The sequence below is a fragment of the Hypanus sabinus genome, chromosome X1 (assembly GCF_030144855.1).
Source record: "Hypanus sabinus isolate sHypSab1 chromosome X1, sHypSab1.hap1, whole genome shotgun sequence".
Lineage (NCBI taxonomy): Eukaryota > Metazoa > Chordata > Chondrichthyes > Myliobatiformes > Dasyatidae > Hypanus > Hypanus sabinus.
In genome coordinates, this window is record NC_082738.1 from 43028302 (window position 1) to 43051733 (window position 23432).

At 40.9% G+C, this 23432-nt stretch overlaps 1 protein-coding gene and 1 long non-coding RNA gene across 4 annotated transcripts in view; one reads left to right on the top strand and one right to left on the bottom strand.

Moving 5' to 3' along the window:
- Positions 1–23432, bottom strand: part of LOC132384871 (caveolae-associated protein 1-like) — a 56132-nt gene that overhangs the window by 23774 nt on the left and 8926 nt on the right. The gene's annotated exons all lie outside the window — the stretch shown is intronic.
- Positions 1827–22815, top strand: LOC132384872 (uncharacterized). 3 transcript variants are annotated; one of them, XR_009509021.1, is made up of 4 exons: positions 12121–12146; positions 15256–15404; positions 16591–16678; positions 21706–22815. It is a non-coding gene; the product is annotated as an uncharacterized LOC132384872 (long non-coding RNA). The 3 variants fall into 3 exon arrangements; XR_009509023.1 differs by lacking the exons at positions 12121–12146; positions 15256–15404 and adding an exon at positions 1827–1878; XR_009509022.1 differs by lacking the exon at positions 15256–15404 and having other exon boundaries at positions 12089–12146.

Sequence of the window (23432 nt, forward strand, 5' to 3'; positions counted from 1 at the left end):
AGGGAAGGTTCACTAATTGTTTGACAAGCTGCCTGAACTTTTTATTTTGTACAAAGGAGAGCACTAGGTATGTCACAAAAGAGCGGAATAACATCTGATGGGAAATTCTAAAAACAGATGCGTGATCCCGAAGTGGGTGGAAGGGACACTGTTTTTCATTAATCCCTATCTGAAAATAGTATTGAGTTACTGCTTGCAGCACATCTTGTTTCAGATAAATTAAGCAGTAGTAACACAATAATATGAGACTGCATGATCACACTAAAATTCCAGCTGGAGCAAGCATAGACCAACCTCCAACCTGAAGCACATTCAAAGTAAAGCCTGCACTGCATTGGATACATGTTCAATGGTTTAGAACTACAATTGCAGTTAAGCTCCCCAGATGTGAAATTTGTTGATCAAATGCATTGAAGTTAACTTCAACATTACAGTTTGATGTCTGGTTTTGGTTTTAATATTCTTTCAAACATATCCTAAGCAAATCCCTGAAAAATGTCCCTTTAAGGGAGAATCTTTGCTGGGAGTTTTTTTGGCAATGCCTTAAACTAAACAGTCTCACTCACAGCATGGAAAAAATTACTGCTCTTGCATCCCCTGGGCCCCTTTGATAGTCTGATGGAAATAGAACTTGCAGCCGGCATACAAAGGACGTGTAGTTTTTTAAGCTGAGGTTTAGTACTGGAAACAGTGAAGAGACTTGGCATTAAACAGCAGTGCTTGATGTGTTTGTATTTGAGGTGGCTGCTGGGCAGATGAAATCACAAGGAAAAAATTATACACCTATTTCATCAAAATGTTCAATTTTTGACATGCACTGTTTAATACAATTTCTCACTCTTACTTCTCCACTGAATGCAAAGCACCATTATCTGGCTGACAAACCATTTTCTGCATATTACTGCTTCTCTTCTCATGAAGCCACAGACTTCTGCTTGGTTATAGTGTCATGGCCTAACCATTAGCTGCTATGTAGGGTGTGAAACTGGAGAATGGGTGTTGATAGCTGTGAATGTGAGAGAAAAAGATTTGATTTTCTGAAGCGACTGAATGCACCTGACAGCTAACTAATGACACCGAAGTGTGGTTGTATTGTGGGAAACATCACAGCTGCTTAGTGCATAGCAAGCTCCTACAAAGAGCACAAGGAGATAATGATCTGATAAACTGCTTTAGTAATTGTGGGAAGCAAGGAGAGAAATTGTAGGAGCCCCGGCTGTGATATAGTGTTGTGCTTCTACTTAAGAAGGGCTGAAAAGAAAAACCTGGGAACTACAGACCTGACATCTGTGGTAAGTAATTTACCAGTGGTGGTTCTGAATGATAAGATATAGAAGCATTTGGAAAGACAGGGGATGATTAGAGACAGTCATCATGGCTTTATGTGTGGGAGATCATGTCTCAGAAATTTGATTGAAGTCTTTGAAAAGGTATCCAGGAAGATCAATGATGGCAGGGTGGTAGACATGTTCCAAATAGACTTCAGAAATGTCTTGGATAAGGCTCGGTTTGGTAGGCTATAATGGAAAGTTAAATCACATGGGATCTAGGGAGAAGTAGCTAATTGGATACAGAATTAGTTTGCTGATTGGAAGCAGAAGCTATCAGTGGAAGGTTACTTTTTCAGACTAGTGGCGTATGACTATTGGTGTTCCTCAGTGCTAGGTCCAATGTTCTTTGTCATCTCTGTCAATGATTTGGATACAAATGTACAAGGCATGGTTAGAAAGTTTGCAAATAACACTAAAATAGGTGGTGTCATTGACTATGACTATTTACAGAGGCTTGTTTGATCAGATTGGACAAGCAGGCTGAGGAATGGCAAATGGAGTTTGATTTGGACAAGTGCAGTGTTGCATTTTCAGAAGACGAATAAGGGTAGGACTTTCTTAGTGAATGATGGGGTCCTGGGAACTGTTGTAGAACAGAAGGACCTGGGAGTACAAGTATATTATTTCCTGAAAGTGACATTGCAGGTAGACAGGGTGCTGAAGAATGTTTCATAGGTCAGGGTATTGAATATAGAAGTTAGGACGATATGTTGCAGTTGCACAAGATGTTCTTGTGGCTATATTGTAAATATTGTGTTTAGTTGTGGTCACCCTAGTGAAGGAAAGATGCCATTAAGTTTCAACGAGAACAGAGGAGATTTATGAGGATGTTGATTGGACTTGATGGACTGAGTTATCCTTGAGCAGGTTGGGACATTTTCATTAGAGTATAGGAGAATGAAGAGTGATCTTATAGAGATTATAAAGGGGATAGATAGAGAGAAGGTGCACAGTCTTGGGGAAATCAAGAACCAGAGGACATAGGTTTAAGGTGAGTGGGGTGAGATTTAATAGGAAACTGAGGGTCAACTTTTTCATCCATAGAGTCATCAGTCTATAGTCAGAGGAAATGGTTGAGGCCGGCACATGAACAACATTCCAAAGCTACTTAGACAGGAAATGGATAGGAAAAGTTTAGAGGGAAATGGCCCAAATACAAGCAAATGGGACTTGCTGAGATGAGAATCTTAGTCAGCATGGACCAACTGGGCCAAAGGTCCTGTTTCCGTGCTGTATAACTTAATGATTGAAGGATAAAATTCAGCAACTATTTTGTAAGTAACTCCCTGGTCTTCTATAAAATGCAGGGTGATGTAGCTGTGCTTTCTATTTCTACATTGTATTTTTGAGTACATTGCCTTTATCTTCTCTGCAACGGGTTATTTGCTTATTTGCAACATGTTAACTAAATAATTGTTGTCAGTAAGATCTTTGTTTTCTTTCAGTGTCTGATGAGATTATATATTTTAATGATTTCTTTTAATGAGTTCTAAGCCTATATTGTAATGGCCCTAAGGAAGGTAAGTGTGATAATCCCCAAGACCAGAGGGAGGGATATTGATAGGCATTGATTGTAATGCAGGAAAACTTGTGCTGCCTGGTTATTATAATATTGTCAGCATTCAGCTGAAGTTCAAACAAGGTACTGATTGACAGATCAGGTAGAGGTCAATGTTACAATTCAGTTAAAGCTACCCAGCAGCTCTTAAAGGGATGGCTGAGTCTGCAGCAGGTACCATAAATGAATTCAACCTGGAAAACGATGAAGTATGTAACAATAAGGGGAAGAGGAAGCTCTATAGTTTACAGATGCTGCTTTGAAGTCTTGGAGAAGGTGTAAAGCAAATTAGATGTTCTGATCAGAAGGCTATGGGAGGAGGTAACTTTGGAGATCAATAAAAGGGGTGAAACCCTTATCAGAATTTGCACATGGACTTGAGGAACCATTATCAGCAGGGCAATGGACACGACTTATGGAAACTGGGCCAGCAGAGAGCCAACACAGATGTGATGGACTGAATAGACTCCTCCTGCATTGTAAACTTCCAATGAATGCTGTTTTACTAGGAGCCGAGAGTTGTCATCATTCTTTTGACAGTTCTGGTAATCCTCAACATCTGTTGGTTACACTAGTTTTCAGAGCTTGGAGATCCACTGGAATCGGGGCATTGGGACACTTTTAGACCGAACTCTGATGCAATAACTGATGGCTGACATCAGAACTCCCCCTGCAGCACAAGCAAAAGCTGCTTACCCTCAGATCACTGCAGCAGAAACTCTGACTGTTCCATCGTGGTGCAAAGAGGCTTTGAAGGGGGTCACAGTAGTTCAGCAGACCATCCAGCAGACAGCTCGCAATGTTGAGTTCCTGACTCAGGGGACCTTAAGAGTCTGTTCAGGACTGCAGGGTAGAGGCTATCCATGAGCCTGGTAGTGTGTACTGGACGGTCCGATGGTTGTGTTATAGCTGCAGCAAGGGCTGTCCTCTCCTACGCAGCAAACAGACTCCTGATGACTACTGAAGGCTTCTCCAGTTGTATGTCTGTTTCATCAGACTACGTGTAGCAGCATGAATTCGTCTGTATGCACTCAACACATTCACACATTTGGGGGCTTCATTGGAAATCCCTTGTCATTGAAAATCCACCACCTGGCTTTCTGTAGCTTGCATGGCAGCTGTTGCAGAATGGAGGCATTGAGTCCGTGGCCAAAGTACCAGATGGCGATCAGAATGATTCACTACCTGTGGCCAAGCGAGCAGTTGCCCTTGGTGTTCTTGTTGCCAACACACATGGCAGAGTTGGCATGTGTTACCCGCAAAAACAAAATGACAAGATTAATGACACCCTCAACCTGGAATCTCAGTAAGGCTGTGTGCCTTATTCATCTGTTGGTCTCTACAGGTTTTCCCCAGCTTATGACTCCTAACTTATGTACAGCCTGCGAAGACAAAAGAGACTAGTGGGATGGATTTGCCAGCTGCTGCAAGGCTGAGGTTGTCTTTGGTTGCGTGGGAGCTTGGTTTGTGGCCACATGTCCGATTTGTACCCTGTCTGGATTATGAATAATTCACAGGAATCAAATACTACCGGTAATTTGGGAATGACCTGTCTAACTAACTCTCTTTGAATGGAGAGGCTTAGTGATCTGGCTTGTGAAACTTTGGTCACAAAATGGCAGGTACCGAAAATATCTCCCAAGGAAGGATCCAGACTCAAACGCTTGCACTGCTAAAATCAGCTTGGTGAGCACTGATAATGCTGTCCTTTTTCTGCTCTAAAGCTTTAATCGCAGCTGCAGCATCTGGAACATCTCAATGGGGATGCCCTTTGTCAACTGCCTCACATGTTGTTCATAACTATAAGTTCAGAGAGGAGAATGAGACACTAAATGCTTTGGGTCAAAATGGTGTCTTATCTTCTTCCCTCCCTTCCCCTTCTCCCTCTTCTATGGTGGTCCTGCTCATTTTCCCAGCCATGCTATATTCTAAAGGCAATGCCAACTAATGCACTCAGATATGGGTGAGGATAATTTGTATAGAAGCTTTGGAGCCACCAAAAAGTCCTTCAGCCCCTGCCACAAAATAACCATGCATTACAACAGTGGTGTGCAGAAGAGCATCTCTGAATGCACAACACGTTGCACCTTGAAGAGGGTGGGCTATGGGTTACAGCAGCAGAAGTCCATGAGCATACACACAGTGGCCACTTTATTAGGTACGGAGCACATATCTCTATCACAATTCCCCACCCGTGCTTAACCTCCTGCACTCCAGGGTCAAAAGACCTAAGCATCTCCAGTGTCTTCTTATCACTGAACTGCTCCAACCCAAGCAACATCCAGGTGAATCTTCTCTGAATCTCCAGTGCTATCACATCCCTCCTATACATTGTTGACCTGAAATGTACACAGAACTCCAGTTGAGATCTTATACAGTTGGAGCATAATCTGTCAACTTCTATATTCAATGCCCCGACTAATGAGGACAAATATCTCGTATGGCTTCCTAACCATGTTGTCTACCTGCATTGCTACCTTCAAGAAATTCTACATTCATGATGAATATCCTAGCCTTGTTAGTACTCCCAATATACATCATCTTATGTTTATCATTCTCTTGCAAAACAAAATGCAGCTTCTCCTTCTGTGAGCTGTTTCTAGGAAATGTGTGATGTCACTGCATTGCTGCTAGTCTTTCCATCTGCAGACAGGACTGACTAATATGGTCCCAGCTTACAAGCTAACACTGCATCCCTCACTTTGCCCACAACCAGACAGCAACATTCTCATGAGCAAAGGAGTCATCTTAGATCTTTAGGTTCATTAGGTTACTAAACTATGCATTTGAAGGTAGCAATAAAAGCAGTTTTATTAAACCCATTTCTCAGGATAACTTGAAGAGCTCGCAAAGCATTTTCAGTCCCTGTCAAGCACAAATCCTCAGTTGTCCTTATAAACCTGTAGTTTGATAAAATATTACACTGTTTGAAAATTAGAATGGACAAACTTATTCATATTCTGTACTACTATTCATGAAAATGGTGGTAGCTTTGACTTTGGCTGATTTTCATTGAAGTCAATCAATATTTAAAATCAGGAGAGGAGGGAGGATATTATCAGGACAACAAAATCAATGCCAGACACATTACAAAGGTTAAAGTTTTCCTTAGTAACATTTCAAAGCCAAAGTAATCAAGATAATGCAAGACTGGGCAAAATCCAGGAAATTATTTTGTAAAATGCAATGTTCCCCGGTCTCTTGACTTTGGTGGAAACACATTGAAATCAATTGTATTTGTTAGTCGTTGTACATCAACGTAAGTTTCCAAAAGTAAAGCCAATAAGTTGGATTGTTTGCCAGATTGTGCGCTTCTGTCCGGGTCTTGCCAAACCTAAAAACAAACTTTCCCTGCTTACATTTGTGTTAATTATCTGGACTGTGAAGGTGGAAATCAGCTATTATCTTTCCATGCCTGGTGCCTCGGACACAATGAGTTGCAGCATGGGATTGGGTGTATAGAACAGAGAAAGGCCATTTCACCCAGCCAGCCATTAACTGGCTTTACATTCCACTCGAACCTTCTTCTGTCCAGTAGTGTAATCTTCCAACTATTTCTCCCTCATGAGCTTATCTCCTTAAATGTTCAAGTTCAAGTTTATTATCATCAGCATACACACCCAGGGTATAAATGCCATGAACATTAGTGTTCTCCAGCAGCAGCAGCAGAGTACATTACAAACAGGACAACACATGTCAACATAAATTTAAATCGACTTAAGTTATGCAAAGTTTATTTCTTTATTTATTGGGATACAGCATGGAATAGGCCCTTCTGTGAGGCAAGCCACCCAGCAATCCCCTGATTTAATCTGAGCCTTATCATGGGACAATTTACAATGACCAAATAACCTCCCAATCTGGAATGCCTTTCGACTGTGGGAAGAAAGCAGAGCACCCGGCTTCATATCTTTATTGTTTCATGTTTAATAGGCTGATTCACTCTTGAGACCGGAGTCTCTGGATTTCATCTCTGCCCACCCAATGCCATTCTTCAGACTCACCTATTTCAGCAGCAGAATCCATGAAGCAAAAGCAATCAGATCCCCAAAATGGGGTCATGAGCTATTTTGTGTCAACGGTTAGATGTTTAAAAAAAAATGGCTACTGAATTAAAACTCTCCACAATCAGGATATACAATTAATAAAGTAATTTAAGCTGCTCCCTTCCCAGAGTCACCACAGTTGCTGAATTTTTGAATTGATCATGGATGGTAAGAGAAAATATTCCTTTTCTGCAACTCTGTTCTGTTTGCAAATCAGCTGTTGTTTTTTTTAAGTTATCCTCAAATTGAGGCGGGCCATATCTGGAATGCATTTGCATCAAACATTACAGAGCCACTTGATTCTGTGATGATCTTGTGCACACATCAGTGGCAGTAATCTATGTGCAATGCACTCCTGACATTATGCCTGCAACATTCGAGTTGGAATCAAGACACGGTGGAAGGGAGCAGCTCTGCTTAAGCACCCTTAAAGGGACAGGCCTGTACAGAAAGCACCAATGGATCAAATTTCCTGAAACTTAAAAGGCACCACCATGTTTTGTGTGTGTGTGTGTGTGTGTGTGTGTGTGTGTGTGTGTGTGTAGGGCTGGTAGAGCCAGGGGATGAAGTAGGTTGGGGAATAAGTTCTGTTCTTTTTCCCGGTGACCACTTCTGCTATCACTATATATGGACGAGTGTCAGGGAAGTGGGATACCTGATCCTGCTTAATTCTTCTGCGCTTCATTTACTCCCACACGATGCTGCCGACTACTTTCACGTTAAAAGCTCTAGGCATGACAGGGTGCATTTTGGGCCTCATTGCAACAGTACAGGGGGCTACTTGTATCGCATTGCATGATTTCAGTACCAAAAAATTTCTTCAGTACTTTATTGATGACTATATTGTTGCATGTGGCACTGAACCACGCCAACTCAGGGGGTGGAGGGAGGGGTGAAGCAAAGAGCGCCTGTAATGGCCCCCTTCACCATTCCCCATTCCCATTTCCCTCTCTCACCTTATCTCCTTGCCTGCCCATCACCTCCCCCTGGTTCCCCTTTCCCTTTTCTTTCTTCCATGGCCGTCTGTCCTCTCCTATCAGATTCCCCCTTCACCAGCCCTGTATCTCTTTCACCAATCGCCTTCCCAGCTCTTTACTTCACCCCTCCCCTCTCCCCGTTTCACCTATCAACTGGCGTTTCTTCCCCCCCTCCACCACCCACCTTCTTACTCTGACTCCTCATCTTTTTTTCCAGTCCTGATGAAGAGTCTTAGCCCGAAACATCGACTGTACTCTTTTTCATGGATGCTGTCTGGCCTGCTGAGTTCCTCCAGCATTTTGAGTGTGTGTTGCTTGGATTTCCTGCATCTGCAGATTTTCTCTTATTTGTAATAGGACAAAAATTAAATAAACAACATGACAAGGAAATAGAATAGAGCCTCATGGCAACCTCAGTCCCTCTGGAATCAAATAAAAGCAATGTTGGTCTAAGCATATTAAAATCCTTGGCAAAAACCAACCAGCTTTGCCCAACCTCTTGAAATGGAGCTTCCTTTGATTTTTGCACAGAGAAATTGTGCTATACAATTGTATATTTTATAGCAATTTTTTTGCAGATGTGCATCTGTTTTTAAGTTTAAAGAATTTCATGGGGAACTTTTCAAAGAACTTCAAAGGACCTACCTCTTTAACCTGCTCCATAGTATAACCTGCAGAATGAGAGGGCTCTCTTGCTATGGATAATTTCTTCCATCTTATTCACTGGTAATTTAAAGATGAATTTTACATCTGCTCAGTGGCCACTTTATTAGCTACCCCCTGCACCTAATAAAGTGGTCACTGAGTGTATGTTCATGGTCTTCTGCTGCTGTAGATCAACCTCCTCACTGTTTAACGTGTTGTACATTCAGAGATGCCCTTCTGCACACCACTGTTGCAACCTGTGGGTATTTGAGCTACTGTCACCTTCCTGTCAGCTTGAACCATTCTAGCCATTCTCCTCTGACCTCTCTCATTAACAAGATGTCTGGCGCCAACAATCATTCCATAGTCAAAGTCACTTAGATCACATTTCTTCCCCATTCTAATGTTTAGTCCGAATAACAACTGAACCTCTTGAGCATGTCTACATGGTTTTACGCATTGAGTTGCTGCCGCGTTATTGGCTGATTAGGTATTTGCCTTAACATGCAAGTGTACAAGTGCAACTAACAAAGAGGCCCGTGGGTGTTCACAAATTCTTTGTGTGCTCACAACTTGCATTCTGATCCATTTTTGCATTGTCAGAGACTCTGACTATCGTACACTCAACACTTGATTGTAAATCAGCAATAGAATGTAAATAGCTGAAGGCAAAGCAATGATCCCGGTAAATTACAGCTTGGCAACCTGAAAGTGATCCGTTTATTCTGACTCTGTTTTCTGTTGTTTGGCTAATCCTCTAACTATGCGCTATCCTAGCAACAGTGCCATGAGCTCTTGTACAGTCAAACACTATAATCAAACAACAGTTAATATATACAAGAACTGTCAAGTATTCCCAAGTTCAATGTCAAGCAAATGCACTTATTATCAGAAAGAGTTGGACAATAATTATTTGTCCATTTCTTAGTTATCAATCCATCTTATAATATGTTGGCCAATTCAAAGGATGAACAATGTAGGAGCAGTTCCTGAATTTTATCTTTGCTCTACAGAGGAAATGCAAGGAGGATGTAGATACGAGAAAATCTGCAGAGGCTGGAAATTCAAACAACAACATACACAAAATGCCGGTAGAACACAGCAAGCCAGGCAGCATCTATAGGAAGAAGCGCTGTCGACGTTTCGGTCCGAGACCCTTCGTCAGGACTAAACAAAAGGAAAGATAGTAAGAGATTTGAAAGTAGTGGGGGGAGGGGGAAATGCAAAATGATAGGAGAAGACCGGAGGGGGTGGGATGAAGCTAAGAGCTGGAAAGGTGATTGGATGTAGATAGCTTCTCTAATGCCTCTTCTCTCTGTGCAACCTGGGAACAGTTGAATGGAGAAAACTGGACATGGTCCACAAAAAGCACAACTCAGAAGTCTTTTAAAAAAGAATTAAAAAAAAACAACTGAAAGCCACAGAAATACTGTAGTATAAATTGAAGAACCTACAGATAATATGTCACAACCACAGATTCAGCAATTGTGCTCGTGAATATGCCCGCATCAGCTAATTATTATTTCAGTGTGATAGTATTTAACACCTTTATTTTCATCGTAGTGTTTGTTAAACTTGAGCAAAGCACAGCAATGTTTCGCTGTCTGCTTGCATTCGGCCTTGCCTGAGAAATTGGTCAAGTCAACTGACTCTGAAGACTAGCGGGATTCATTTTATATTTAGTTATTCCTTTCAGCCACAGTGTAGGCTTCATTTTTCATCTCAGAGTTTTAGATAACAGCCCTGTTTGGCCTAGCATTTATTTACTTCTTTTCCCTCTAACTCTGTTCGCATTAAAGTCTGTGAGCTATCGACCCACTTCAGTGTCTCTCGCTCTCACTTGGGCTATATCTGAACGTAGTGACAGCATGACATGAGCTGTTGCGTGAAACCATTGAGGATATAATATATAATGCTTCAAGCTGTTGTACTCTAATTGGATCTATGTATTTTGTGCCTTACGCATCTTTAAACCTTAACTGTAAACATTCTTTGCAATCCATTCTTTAACTTTAATTATTACTTGCTCTTTAATTTTCAACGTTTTTAGACACAACTCATCCTGACAACCATTCTGAATATGCAATACTGTGTATAAGTTGCTTTCTTTCTTTGAGTTTCGATCACTGATGATAACTTCACTGATTCAGCCTTTCCTTTAGATTGTACCAACTCCACCCTATTTGTTGACTACAAGACCAAGAATTTGGCGATGTCTAATACAACAGAGATGCTTTAATAGAAGTAAAGTTTTAATTTTATCAGCATCCTACTCATTATGAACAATTGTCTCCCCTGCTGCACCAAAGCCAATTTATATTGTTTGCAATGAGTTTTCACTTCAGTCAACTTATCATATAGCAAAGGTCCAGAAGTAAAGCGTATGACTATAAAATCAAATATTTCAAGCTTTCCTTTCCAGCTTATAGCATATTCGTAAAGTTCAGGACTGCCACCAGATAGTTCATATGGGAATGGTGGTGGTGGTGGCCTTCTTTTGGTCGAGGTCGACCAAATAGCTGCGTAATAGCTGTCAAAGACAATACGTAAACCAGGGCAGTACGATATGGAGAGCAAGCTGTTGCCCACGCAGCAGGCTCCCCCTCTCCACACTGCTGATGAATCCAAAGGAACGGCAGAGACTGGTACAGTTCGGCACCAGTGGTGTCATAGGAGATGCCAGCCAGCAATTAACTCAACATAGGACTGCCTTAAGAAGCCCAGCTCTGGACTTTTCCTCAGGGTTTACACCCGAAGCCTTCCCCATGAGTGGGTATGGTTGCAAGGCAGCAGAGATTTGAGATCAGTTTTCCTTCTCCTCGGTGAGCTGCCAGCCACGGCCGATGAGCTTCATCTGCCCAAAATACGGGGGGGAGGGGGTGCTAGGCTGGGAAAACTTCTGTAAGCACTTCACACTTCAGATTTTAGGTATTCTATGCTGGATCACTCAAGGGCATCTGGCTCCCTTGGAATCTGCAATAACTAGTTTCAAAGAAATACAGGATCACAAACAGTTTCGTTAGGAGAGATGGACTCAGCAAAACCACTTGTTCATCAGAAGGCAATGAATCATCAAGATCAATCACAGACCAAATAAAATCTGCTTCATAATAATAAAACAGATTAACACATCTTTGATAAGCCATCTGCTCTAATTGCATGGAAACTACAATTTTCCCATTATTGGCCTAAAATGAACATCATTTTATTTGACACAATATATTGCTTTCATTTGCATTGTGGAAAAACATCTCATGATGGGAAGAAATAATTTAGTCAATTTGGCCTGCTTCTTTAAAAGCAATCACATGCAAGGGCACTAGATTTATGGTAAATATACTTAAAATTGTTCATTGTTAGAGATGAGTCATCCTGTACAATAACCATCAATTTTCCTAAACAGGTTAATGTATGCCTACTAGATCCTGGTGAGATGCCAGCATGTTTTTGCTTAACTGACTGCTCCTGCTTGTGGAAGTGGTTAATGCAGTGACAGAGAATAGTATAATTTGCCTGATAGCTTACTGGAATGCTTGAAGTCTATTTTTGTGTAGTCATGTAATGAGTGCAGTCGTGAAGGATACCTACGGTAAGTGGCAGAGTGTGGAAGGAACAGCTAGAGTTTACTGTCATGCATATGGTATTTTGTTCTGAGAGCAGACAACAGGAAAGATCGCAAATGATTTGTTCTGGGAAGAAGCGCATTGTGTGTTCCTGTTAACACTTTAATTACCTTTAAAATAAATTAAATGATTTTTCCGGTATGCCGTAATTATTCGCTATCTTGATAGGAGTATGATATTCACAGAAAATATAAGGTAAGGGAGTTTAAAAGTAGCACAGAACATGCACAGTAGGATTTTAGGGAATCAAAGTTAGGAAGCAGAGTGGAAAAGGTTAGGGAGAGATTACGAGCCTCAGTCTGACCTAAGATGCTATGTGTATTGCTAGGTTGGACCTAGGCTGTTTAGACCATGCTATGTGTATTGCTAGGTTGGACCTAGGCTGTTTAGATCAGTATTGCCAAAGATTTCACCCTGCGGCCAAGAAATTAAGCCGAACTACATTCATTTTTTGATGCGAAATATCCAATAACCCCTCCCCCATTATGGCCAGTACATTGTTATACTGGTAAAATCAAAATATACTGTACCACTAATAGTGCCCACATCTTAAATTGGCCTCACATTTTTTGCACATGCTATATCTGTGATGTCTTCCACTTTTAAATAGCTCACTGACACTCAGTAGGTAGGTTCAATAAGTGGGCAAAACTTTGGCAGATGAAGAATATATAAGGAGTAGTTTACTTTGGTAGAACACACACACAGAACAGTAGGAAGAATAGAAAAGTAAATACTGCTTAAATAGAAAAGGATGTACAGAACGCTGCCACAGAGATGGTCCTCATGCATGGAACACAGAGTCAGCATGCAGGTACAACAGGTACAACTGTAGAGGGCATTGGGTGATACAACATCTGCTTACAAACTTAGTCACTTTATTTCATGGGGAATATAAGTGCATTAGATGATATTTATTAAAAGTCCATGAGTTGGTTTCTAGGATACAAGGCTTGCCCAGTGAAGAATGCTTCAGTAGATTTAGCCTATACATTGGCATTTAAAAGAGTGTGAAGTGATCTCATTAAGCATGCAAGATTTTGATGGTCTTGACAGGGTAGATGATGAAGAATATTTCTCCTCATAGGGGAATCTGGATCTTTGGAGTACCTCAGAGTATTTAAGATAGAACTGAGGAGGAGCTTCTTCTTTTCATGGGTTGTGAATATTCAGAACTCTCTATTGAAGAGAGCTGTGGAGGCTGAATCATTGAATATATTCAAGGCTGAGATTGCCAGATTCTTAGTTCGTAGGGTAGTCAAGGAGTATGAAGAACAAGCAGGGAAGTGGATCTGAGACCAAGGTCTTATTGAATGTGAAATTAGGCTCAGGGTCTAGAGGGACTGACCCCATTGCTTGCATGCTTAGGCTCTTGCCCAAAGCTTGTAAGACTATCATTTCCTTATTTGAACATCTTCTTAATTCCAAGAATGTTCCATATAAAACCAATTCTAATAAGATTTTACAATTTCTGATTTGCATATCATAAACTCTCTCATCTTATCCTGCTGCTGGGTTCATCAGTGCAGGGCAAAACTACTGTACAAACTAGACTTGAGCATGTGGACCCCACAGAGGAACGAAGGGGTTCCAAGGTTTGTAACAAGAGTCAGGTCCTGTTCTGCAACCCACTGAAACACGAGGTAAAATGGTTTGCTTCCCCTGAGGAGCCTGCATTTATTTTTTTGGTGGGGGGGGGAGGGAAATTGATTCTTTTTTTGAACGTTCACTTGCAATGATCAAAATTTGAAAGTCCCTTTAAATTCCACTTGTCTCTCGTTTGTTGTGTCTCTTACAAGGGCCATGCTGATAGGCTAGTGCAAATGCTTTTCAGACAACTGAAATTTTATTTTAGGTTGGCTGAACTAAAGCTCTATTTTACATCTGGGGCGAACCACATATTCTGTGCAGTGCAAAGGATCCCAAGGCCAGCCGTGAAAGGAGGGTTGAGCATGGGGCTAGCAACCCCACCCCGTAAAAACCCAGAGCTACAGAAATTCCGAAAGAAGCACCAAAGGCCTCATCCATGGGAGAAGAAAATTTATAAGATGGGTTACACCTGGGGACAACTTGAAGGACTGGCCCAGGACAGCTCTGGCAAGCTGCTGTCAGTGGTCTATGCCACAGTAGGGCTGAGGGCTTAAACTAAGCTCCGAACAAAAGGTTCTAGGTATTCTATCTGGATACACAGCCTGTTTATAAGGATAAAAAGTCTTGCATTTCTACTGCACTCTCCATTTCAGTTTCAGTACATCCAAAATCACTGTCATTGAAGGATATTGAAGTGTTGGGATATATGAAATATTGTAATTAACTACCATGACTACCAGATAACCTGATTCAGTGGTGTTAATTGTGAGATAAATATTGCCTGTCAAAGAAATTGCTCCGCTGTTCTTTTTTGAGATTATGGAAACTTTTCAATGATCAATAATCAGGGACTAACTTTATTCGTCATATACAATTACATATATTAGGAATTGGTTGTGGTGTGTTAGTCAGGGTGAGACACGCAACAAAAAAACAACTCCACAATTATAAAGAATAAAAAAAAATAAAAAGTGTATTATATATAATTAAAAGCTATCAAAGTTAGAGGTTAAAGCACGGATATGGAAAAAAATCTCCACCCTCAAAAAATATGTGTAGCTTTGATTAATGTCTCATTGAAAGGGCAAGATCATTTCAATGCCATCCCAACTTTTGTGCTTAGGTCTCTGGAGTTGAATGTAACTGGAAAATTCTGATTCAGGATTGATAGTGCTAACAACTGAGCTGGACCCTGACCCCAACAAACTTCCAAATCTGACATTGGGACACACCTGTGTAAAACTACAAAGATTCTCTCAAGCAAAGCTTGAGATCCTCCTGATAAAGTTCAGCCCTGGCTTCCACATGATCCTGCATTTCTAAGCAGCCACAAAGAAACAAAGTACAAACCCTTTATTTAATGAGCAAGAATGAAAGAATAAAAGAACAATATCAGGAACAGGCAAGTGTTTTGCTGGAAAATACAAGTTACTTCAGAGAGGAATTGATTGTTTAGCTTTTAATCAGCCTGTTTTTTTTCCACAGCTTGTAACAGGAGCTGTGCCACAGTGTTATGGTGACCAACTGAAAACTCTCTCAGAATAGGAAACAACACTGCACGCAGGGGCCTGTTAGCTGATTGGTCTGTGAGGTCCCCTGTTGCTCATTGTTTTACAAACAACAATGGGAATTGGGTGTGAGTCTGAACACTTCCTTTTCAGAAAATGTGGAGCTAAGTGCCCGAATATTTTGCACAGTTACATTTACACGTTCACTTTCAAAATTGCTTTCCCCCAATAATACTTCTGTCTTTGATCACTGAAATAAACGGGATGCAAATTCCTGTTGATATTAATTTTCACATGAGCAGCAAATACCATCTGTCAGACCCCAATGAATCATTTGAGCCTGAGCCAGGCTACAAATAGACTGCTCTTGGATGGGATCTGCAGCTGTAAGTGAGTCTATGCAAAGGACTGGCCCTGGGATTTATTAGTCATGCACATTTCCACTAGAGAGGGAGGGCTTGGTGAATAATAGAGGACAAATCTGGAACGCAAGAGCTGGACCGTGGCTTTGCTTATTGGACCAGAGGAAATATTTGTTGGAACTGGAGTCTGTTAATGGGTTGTTGCACCATATCCAAAGAAAATACAAGAGTAGGATTTTCTAATTTTCTCAGGCATTACCCCAAAAAACCATGTCAAGTGTGAAATCTAACTGCTTGCTAGAATAGTTACAGTATTTCATGCCTGTGAAGGAGTGTAAAGGAAGAAACTATTCTGCTGTGTTGTGATTGAAACGTATACTTTGAGACGTTGCACACAGCATTGATTGAGATTGGCTATTGGTGAAAACTGGCTAGATGATTTTGGGACAAACACTGTATATGGGTGAGGAAAAGCATCCAGATAATCAATGCAAACGGTAGATTTACCGTGGGGAGCATTGTGACAGGCTGCATCACTGTCTGGTATGGGGGTGGGGGCTACTGCACAGGACCAAAAGAAGCTGCAGAAGGTTGTAAATCTAGTCAGCTCCATCTTGGGCACTAGCCTACAAAGTACCCAGGACATCTTCAAGGAGCGGTGTCTCAGAAAGGCAGTGTCCATTATTAAGGACCTCTGACACCCATGACATGCCCTTTTCTCACTGTTACCATCAGGTAGGAGGTACAGAAGCCTGAAGGCACACACTCAGCAATTCAGGAACAGCTTCTTCCCCTCTGCCATCCGATTCCTAAATGGACATTGAACCCTTGGACGCTACCACACTTTTAAAAATATACAGTATTTCTGTTTTTTGCACATTTTTTAATCTATTCAATATATGCCTATTGTAATTGATAACTTATTTATTATTTTTTTCTTCTTCTTCTAGATTATGTATTGCATTGAACTGCTGCTGCTAAGTTAACAAATTTCAACGACAATGCCGGTGATAATAAGCCTGATCCTGATTCTGAAAGGTGTGAGCATTGGGAAATATCTGGCCGTCGAATGGTTGGGGGGCGGGGGGACATGATTTATTTTGGAATGATTGAGGACAGGATGTCAGACCTATACCTTCATAAATATTCCCAAGTCTGGATCTTTTACAGGAATGAAACCACTTAATATCTACCTCTTATAGAATTACAGTAAAATATGACTTTATTTATTGAGATACAGCGCGAAGTAGGCCCTTACTCCCCTTCAAGCCGTCCTCCCAGCAACTCCCGATATAATCCAAGCCTTTAGGGAATTGTCACAAGACAACTTGCAATAACCAATTAACCCACCAACCGTTACGTCTTTGTACTGTGGGATGAAACTGGAGCACCCGGAGGAAATCTACGTGGTCACATGGAGAACAAAGTCATTACAGGCAGCAGTGGGAATTGAACCTGGGTCGCCGGGACTGTAAAGCGTTGTGCTTACCACCAAGCTACTGTAAAACCTCTGACTCAATGGCAGGAAACTGTCGGTATAAAGCTGTATGCGTGAATGAGAGCTCACTACTATATTCTTACTCAACCACAGATTCCCTAAAGAGCTAACTGCAGTGTGCTTCCCTTTGAACCAGTGCTCAGTGTGTGGTTCTTAAGTATGGTGCTAGTGTTTTACTAAGGGGGTTATGGTTGAGACCAGAAAGAAACTTAACATGGAACTGAAAGAGGAGGCAGATAAGGGATGGTGTCTTACTTGAAAAATAACAAGAGGTGGCTAAACAGGTTGGCCTTCAAAATCCTGAGGTAAATGTACTAGAAGGATTGCCACAGACTGGAACCACATAATTGAATGGATGAACCATATCTTTTACTTCTTCAAAGTTTAAAAGAAATTTATTATTGAAGAACCTATAATGTGTGTCACCATATACAACCCTGAGATTTATTTTCTTGTGGGCAGTCACAGTAAATACAAGAATCACAATAGAATTTTTCTGGGGGAGTTAGGAATAGGCAATAAATGCTAACCTTGTCAATAATGCCAGCATCCCATGTACAAATAGATGATAAAATTATAATCTGTTAATTAATAATCTGTTTGCCTAAATGATAAACTGTTAGTAGTCAATGCTAGTTAATGAATAAATGTTAGCTGGACAGTAACATCAACCTAAAAGGCAGATGTGGCCTATGTCATCCAAAGGATGAAATCTTCAACAGTCAGCAGCTGTCCAGTCTCTGTTTGTTATTTTAAACACTTCAATTATAATATAAATATATTTGTGAACTCAGGATTACAGGAACAATGACGACAGCTGCCAAATCTTGAGTCAATTGGCTATCACAAACTAAAGAATCACAAGAACATTTGAACTACCTTGTGAAGAAGTCTTAAAGGGGGAATTTATGATCCAAAACCAGGATCTGATGCTTGAACCAGACGGAATTACTTCATATAACTTCACTCGCCTCGTCACTGAACTGTTCCCTCAACCATAGACTCACTTTCAAGAACTCTTCATCTCATGTTCTCTATATTTATTACTTATTTATTTACTATTATTGTTACTTTTTCACTTTGTTTTTGTATTTGCACAGCTTGTTTTTTTTTGCACACTGCTTGTTGTCCATCCTTTTGGGTGTGGTCTTGCATTGATTCTTTGTGTTTCTCTTGTGCCTCAACCTGGCTGGATCATATCATCAGAATGGGAATCTTCCAACTGTTTTATTACTCCCTCAGTATGTTTAGACCTCCGGAGGGGACTCGAGATAGTAGAACACTGATCCACCAAAGTAGAACATGTAAGATTTAGCTTTGGAACGGATGAAGACAACAAATTCATTATCAGGGGCAACCCACAAAAAGCTAAAGGAACTGAGAGCATTAGATAGCATCTGCTGAGGAAAATGGACAGTCGATGTTTCAGTCTGAGATCCTTCATCTGGTTCGAAAGATGGAGGGGAGGTAATCCATATAAAAGGAGGAGAGAAGGGTTGGATCAACGGCTGGCACGTGATAGGTAGATCCAGGTGAAAGGGAGGAGGGGTAGATTGCAGAAGCAGTAAGGGGAGAGAGGAAAGATGTCAGAAGCTGGGAGGTGATTGATGGGGATGGAAGTGACAAAGTGCTGAAGATGATGGAGTCTGATACGAGAGGAAGGTGAAGCATCGAATAAAGGGAAGGAGGTGGGGAGGGGACCCAGCAGGGGGAGTGTGGGGGTGATAGGCAGATGGAAATAGTGAAGGAAAAAAAAGAGACATGGCAACTGGTGCCAGGGATTACATTATCAGCCTTGCTAGCTGATTCCTCTTTACCCTCGCATGTTTACACCAATGCCCAAACCTAAGAGACAAGCATATAACTTACAAAATCCGTGATATGAAATACCTAAGTAAGCTGGCCTATATCAGTAAACAGGTGAAGTAGTGGTTATGGAGTCTGGTACTTCTGCATGGAATCTGCTGGCAGCTTACAATTGTGGGAGGCACAGCTTCCTGGCAAGTTAGCATTGCTGCCTCACCGCACCAGCAGTTCAGATTCGAGCCTGACCTCCGGTACAGTTCATATGGAGAGTTTCTACATTTTCCCTGTGACCAAATGGATTTCCCCTGGGTGTCTGGTATCTTCCCACTTTCCAAAGGCATACAAGTTGGTAAGTTAATAAGTTACTTTAAAAATCCCCAAATCTGGGTGGATGATAGGAAGATCAGGATGAAGTGGTGGGAATGGTGGAATGATTATAGGTTACAGGGAAGTATGTGAAAAAAAAGATTGATGGAATTTATCTGAGAGCTGGCATGTACTTAATGGGCCAAATGGCCTCATACATTGTAAGGAAACAGGGTTTATTTTGAACCATATAGGTTGATGACAAAGGCTGTGGTAACAATACTGGACTCTGTCCTACTTTGTTGTTGATTTGTCAATGTTATTTTGTAGTTGAAACCAGGTAAATATTTAACAATTTGCCATGACCTACAATGTTTAGATGGAAATCTGGGTACTGGCAAGTCAGTGAGTATAATACATTGGAATTCTTAAATGTGGCTCAGTGTTATGTTTGGATTATGCAGACTTTTATCTGGACAAGTCTGCACCAGTCTGCACACCCCACAAAAACAGAGGTTTGATAGATGTCCTTATCTATGATATGAAAGAGGCTCCCTGAAGCCAAAAGAGTACTTAAAGGACTGAGTCTGAATAAATTTTGTTCCTAAAATACCCAATTCTATAAACTCAGACAGGAAGAAAACAAACTTACAAACCTGGAAATTGGAAATCTAAATAGAAATGGTGAAAGGAGAGGGGAGATCCATCAACATCTGGAAACAACACAGGACATGGCCAGCTCCTTCAATCAATGAGATCGTGGCCAATCTACCTCCATTCCACTTCCCTGCCAGATCATCATAATGATTAGTCGCAATAGTGTCCAAAATAAATGAAGGAATGAAGTATAGGATACATGTAGTGCTCTTTATTTTGAAATACAAGTAATTATAAAAAAGAAAGGGGTACACCAGCAAGACAATGCATCTTTTCACTGGAGGTGGCTTCCTGTCACCAACTTAAAACAGAACATTTCTTCAGCAAAAGAGAAAATCTATCTGCTCTTTTTTGATGTTCAAATGTCTCGACACCACTGAATTATCCATCAACAATATCCTAATATTATAATTAACTAAAAATCAGGGCTCCTGCAGTGAGTGACTCACTTCTTGATACCCTCCCCAAACATTCCACCATCTACAAAGTACAAGTCAAGAGTAAAAACAGGAAATACTGGAATTATTAAATAAGCCTGGCAGAACCTGTGGAGAGAGAGAGAAGTTAATGATTTAGGATTGTTGGAACAGAAAAATAAGTTGCTTTTACTTTGTGGAGGGCAGCGGGGTGTTGTGGGGGCTGCATTGGAGGGGTGGGTTGGGAAATAGGAGTATCTGTGATGGGTTGAGACCGGGGTTGCGATGGGGATTAGTAATGGTTATTGGGTTATGGCAGTAGTTTGCGAGTGATAACAAAGACGAAAGGAGCTGTCAGGCTGCACTAATCATGTAAGAAAAATGAGTCAATATGTTATGTCACCCTTCATTAAGTCTGCCACCAACATCAATTTTTATTTTTATAAGAATTTCTATGCAGTAAAATGTTCACAGGAATGCAACTGAGTAAAATATAACCCTGAAATAAAAACAACAAATGCTGGAAGCATTAGCAGAGACCTGAAACGTTAATAATTTTTCCACAGGTGCTGCCTGACCTACTGAGTATTTCTAGCATTTGCTGATTTTATCTCATATTTCCAGCATCTGCAGTTTTTAAAAGAAAATTTCAAAATGTGGCACTGAGCCACGTAACTAGAGGCTCAGATTCATGGAGCACTTTAGTGGAAAAAGTGATAGAGACAAAATTCCAAACATCATGCACCAAGTAGCTGAAGGCCTTGGTATCAATATTGAACTGGAGGGTCAGAGATTGCAGAGGTTATTCACTGTTGTATTGCATTCCAGTGACTACTTGGGTCATGTATGTTTTTATTACACTTGATTAATTCTAGATGTAGGATGCAGTTATGGAACATTATTTTCTGTCTAGCATTAGCCATCCGGTCTGTGCCTGAGGTAAGAGAGCAAGTATACACAGCAAACTTTGAAAAGTACAAGATGGAAATAGAGCTTACAAAAAGAACCACATATCATTAACATGTTCCTAAATAGGTAATGCCGGCTGGTGGCGCAGTGACATCAGCGTCGGACTCCGGAGCGAAGGTTCCTGAGTTCGAATCCAGTCAGGCCTCTTCTGGACACGCTTTCTATCCGTGCCGGGTTGAGTGTCGAGCTTGCAACTCGACCTCATAAAAAAAACTGCACTGTGAGAAGGATGTGGGGTCCACTCACAGAATCTTTCCTCCAGGATAATCACTTTGAAAAAAAAATGGTCGCCGAGGCTCTGGCAGAGTACAGCACACAAAAAAAAATAGGTAATAGTTGTGTACTCCGACCCTGTTTGAATAAGTGCAAGCCTTAATTTTCAGTTGTGACTAACATTGTGTAATTGATTCCAGCTACTTGCTTGAAGACTGGACTGGAAAAAGATAGGAGAAAGAAGAGATGGGAGTTCCTTTATGAATGGGTAACCCAAGGGAATTTTGGCTTTATGTTGAAGGATGGTGAATTGACCAACTCAAACACACCATTAAGGTGAGGCAAATGATCTCTATCTCAAAACTAGGCACACACCCATCTGTTTAATCTTCAAACTGTTCATAAATTGGCACCAACTTCTCAAGCTCACTTGACAGTCCACTGACTCTCTGGGAATTTCTGACTCAGTAATGACTAACGTTTTTGTGACTGCAGCCAAGCTACCATCATAAAAACAAAAGCCGCAAAATAAGGATGCACAGAGATGAATACAGCTTTGTAAATGCACTCACAGAAAAACCACAGGTTCAAATTCTGGTGAGAAGGTAGAAGACTCTTCCAGTGGGTTTTTGTTGAGTATATTTTTTTCACAATCTGACTGCATGAAAACTCCACAAACAAGGAGCCTGAAACAATCTTGACATAAAGATTAAGTATTCGGAAATGCCTTGATCCTGACTATGATATCCAGCATGATGCTGCTTTATTAAGGATAAATCCATCTGACGTGACATCTAATTTATTTTTTTAAATTGAAGTCTCCTGATAAATAACTGAATAAATCAGTTTATTGCATTGTATCAGGCAGCAGACACCGCTGCTCAGACGTGCTGGAAGAACGAACCAGTCTCAACATTTACTGCCCGGCTACTATCGCAGTCTGCACCTCAGCTCCTGAAGAACATTCCATTCCCTTTATCTCTCCATAGAACGTGGAATATTTTATAATACTTGCAATTTTTTGACATATTATCAAGTTGTAACATCTCCAGCATGAATTATTGTTTGTGCTGTAGTTACGTAGGGAAAGCTTTCAACACAATAAAGAAATTGTTTTCTCCGAGCAATAAAATTATGAATAAGTGTATGTCTTTGAAATTATGTATCTGCTTGCATGTGTCTGTAAGTTAACGTGCTTCTGTGTGTCTGTTCGCCTATCTATAAGATAGTGTCTTGTGTTCCTGTTGGATCGCACGTGAAGTTTTATGTGTTTGCTTGTTTGTATTTTAGTGTATCTGTTGAATTGAGTCTTTCTGTGCATCTGTTAGTTCATGTGTGTGTGAGGAAGCCTGTCTTGTGCATGTTCCTACTGGATGATGTTATGTCTGTTGGATCGGGTGTATTTCAATCTTGAGTATATACCTAACGTGTGCTATTTTGCATTGTGTGTTTGTGTGTATTTGTTTTTCTGTTAGCTCATTCTTTGGGACCTGTGTACTTGTGCATGTCTGATGGATCATATGTGTTTGACATATCATCTATATGACATATGTCACTTTACAGCTATACATTCCAGTAACTATGCAAAATCCCGCAAATATCCAATCTGACAGAGTAATCAACATCATATATATTGTAGTTCAATAACCATATAAACACATATGGTATAGCCTAACAAACACAGAAAGTACACAAATAACAACACACACAAAATGCTGGTAGAACACAGCAGGCCAGGCAGCATCGATAGGGAGAAGCACTGTCGACATTTCGGGCCGAGACCCTTCGTCAGGGTTACCCATTCATAAAGGAACTCCCATCTCTTCTTTCTCCTGTCTTTTTCCAGTCCTGACGAAGGGTCTCAGCACAAAACGTCGACAGCGCTTCTCCCTATCGATGCTGCCTGGCCTGCTGTGTTCTACCAGCA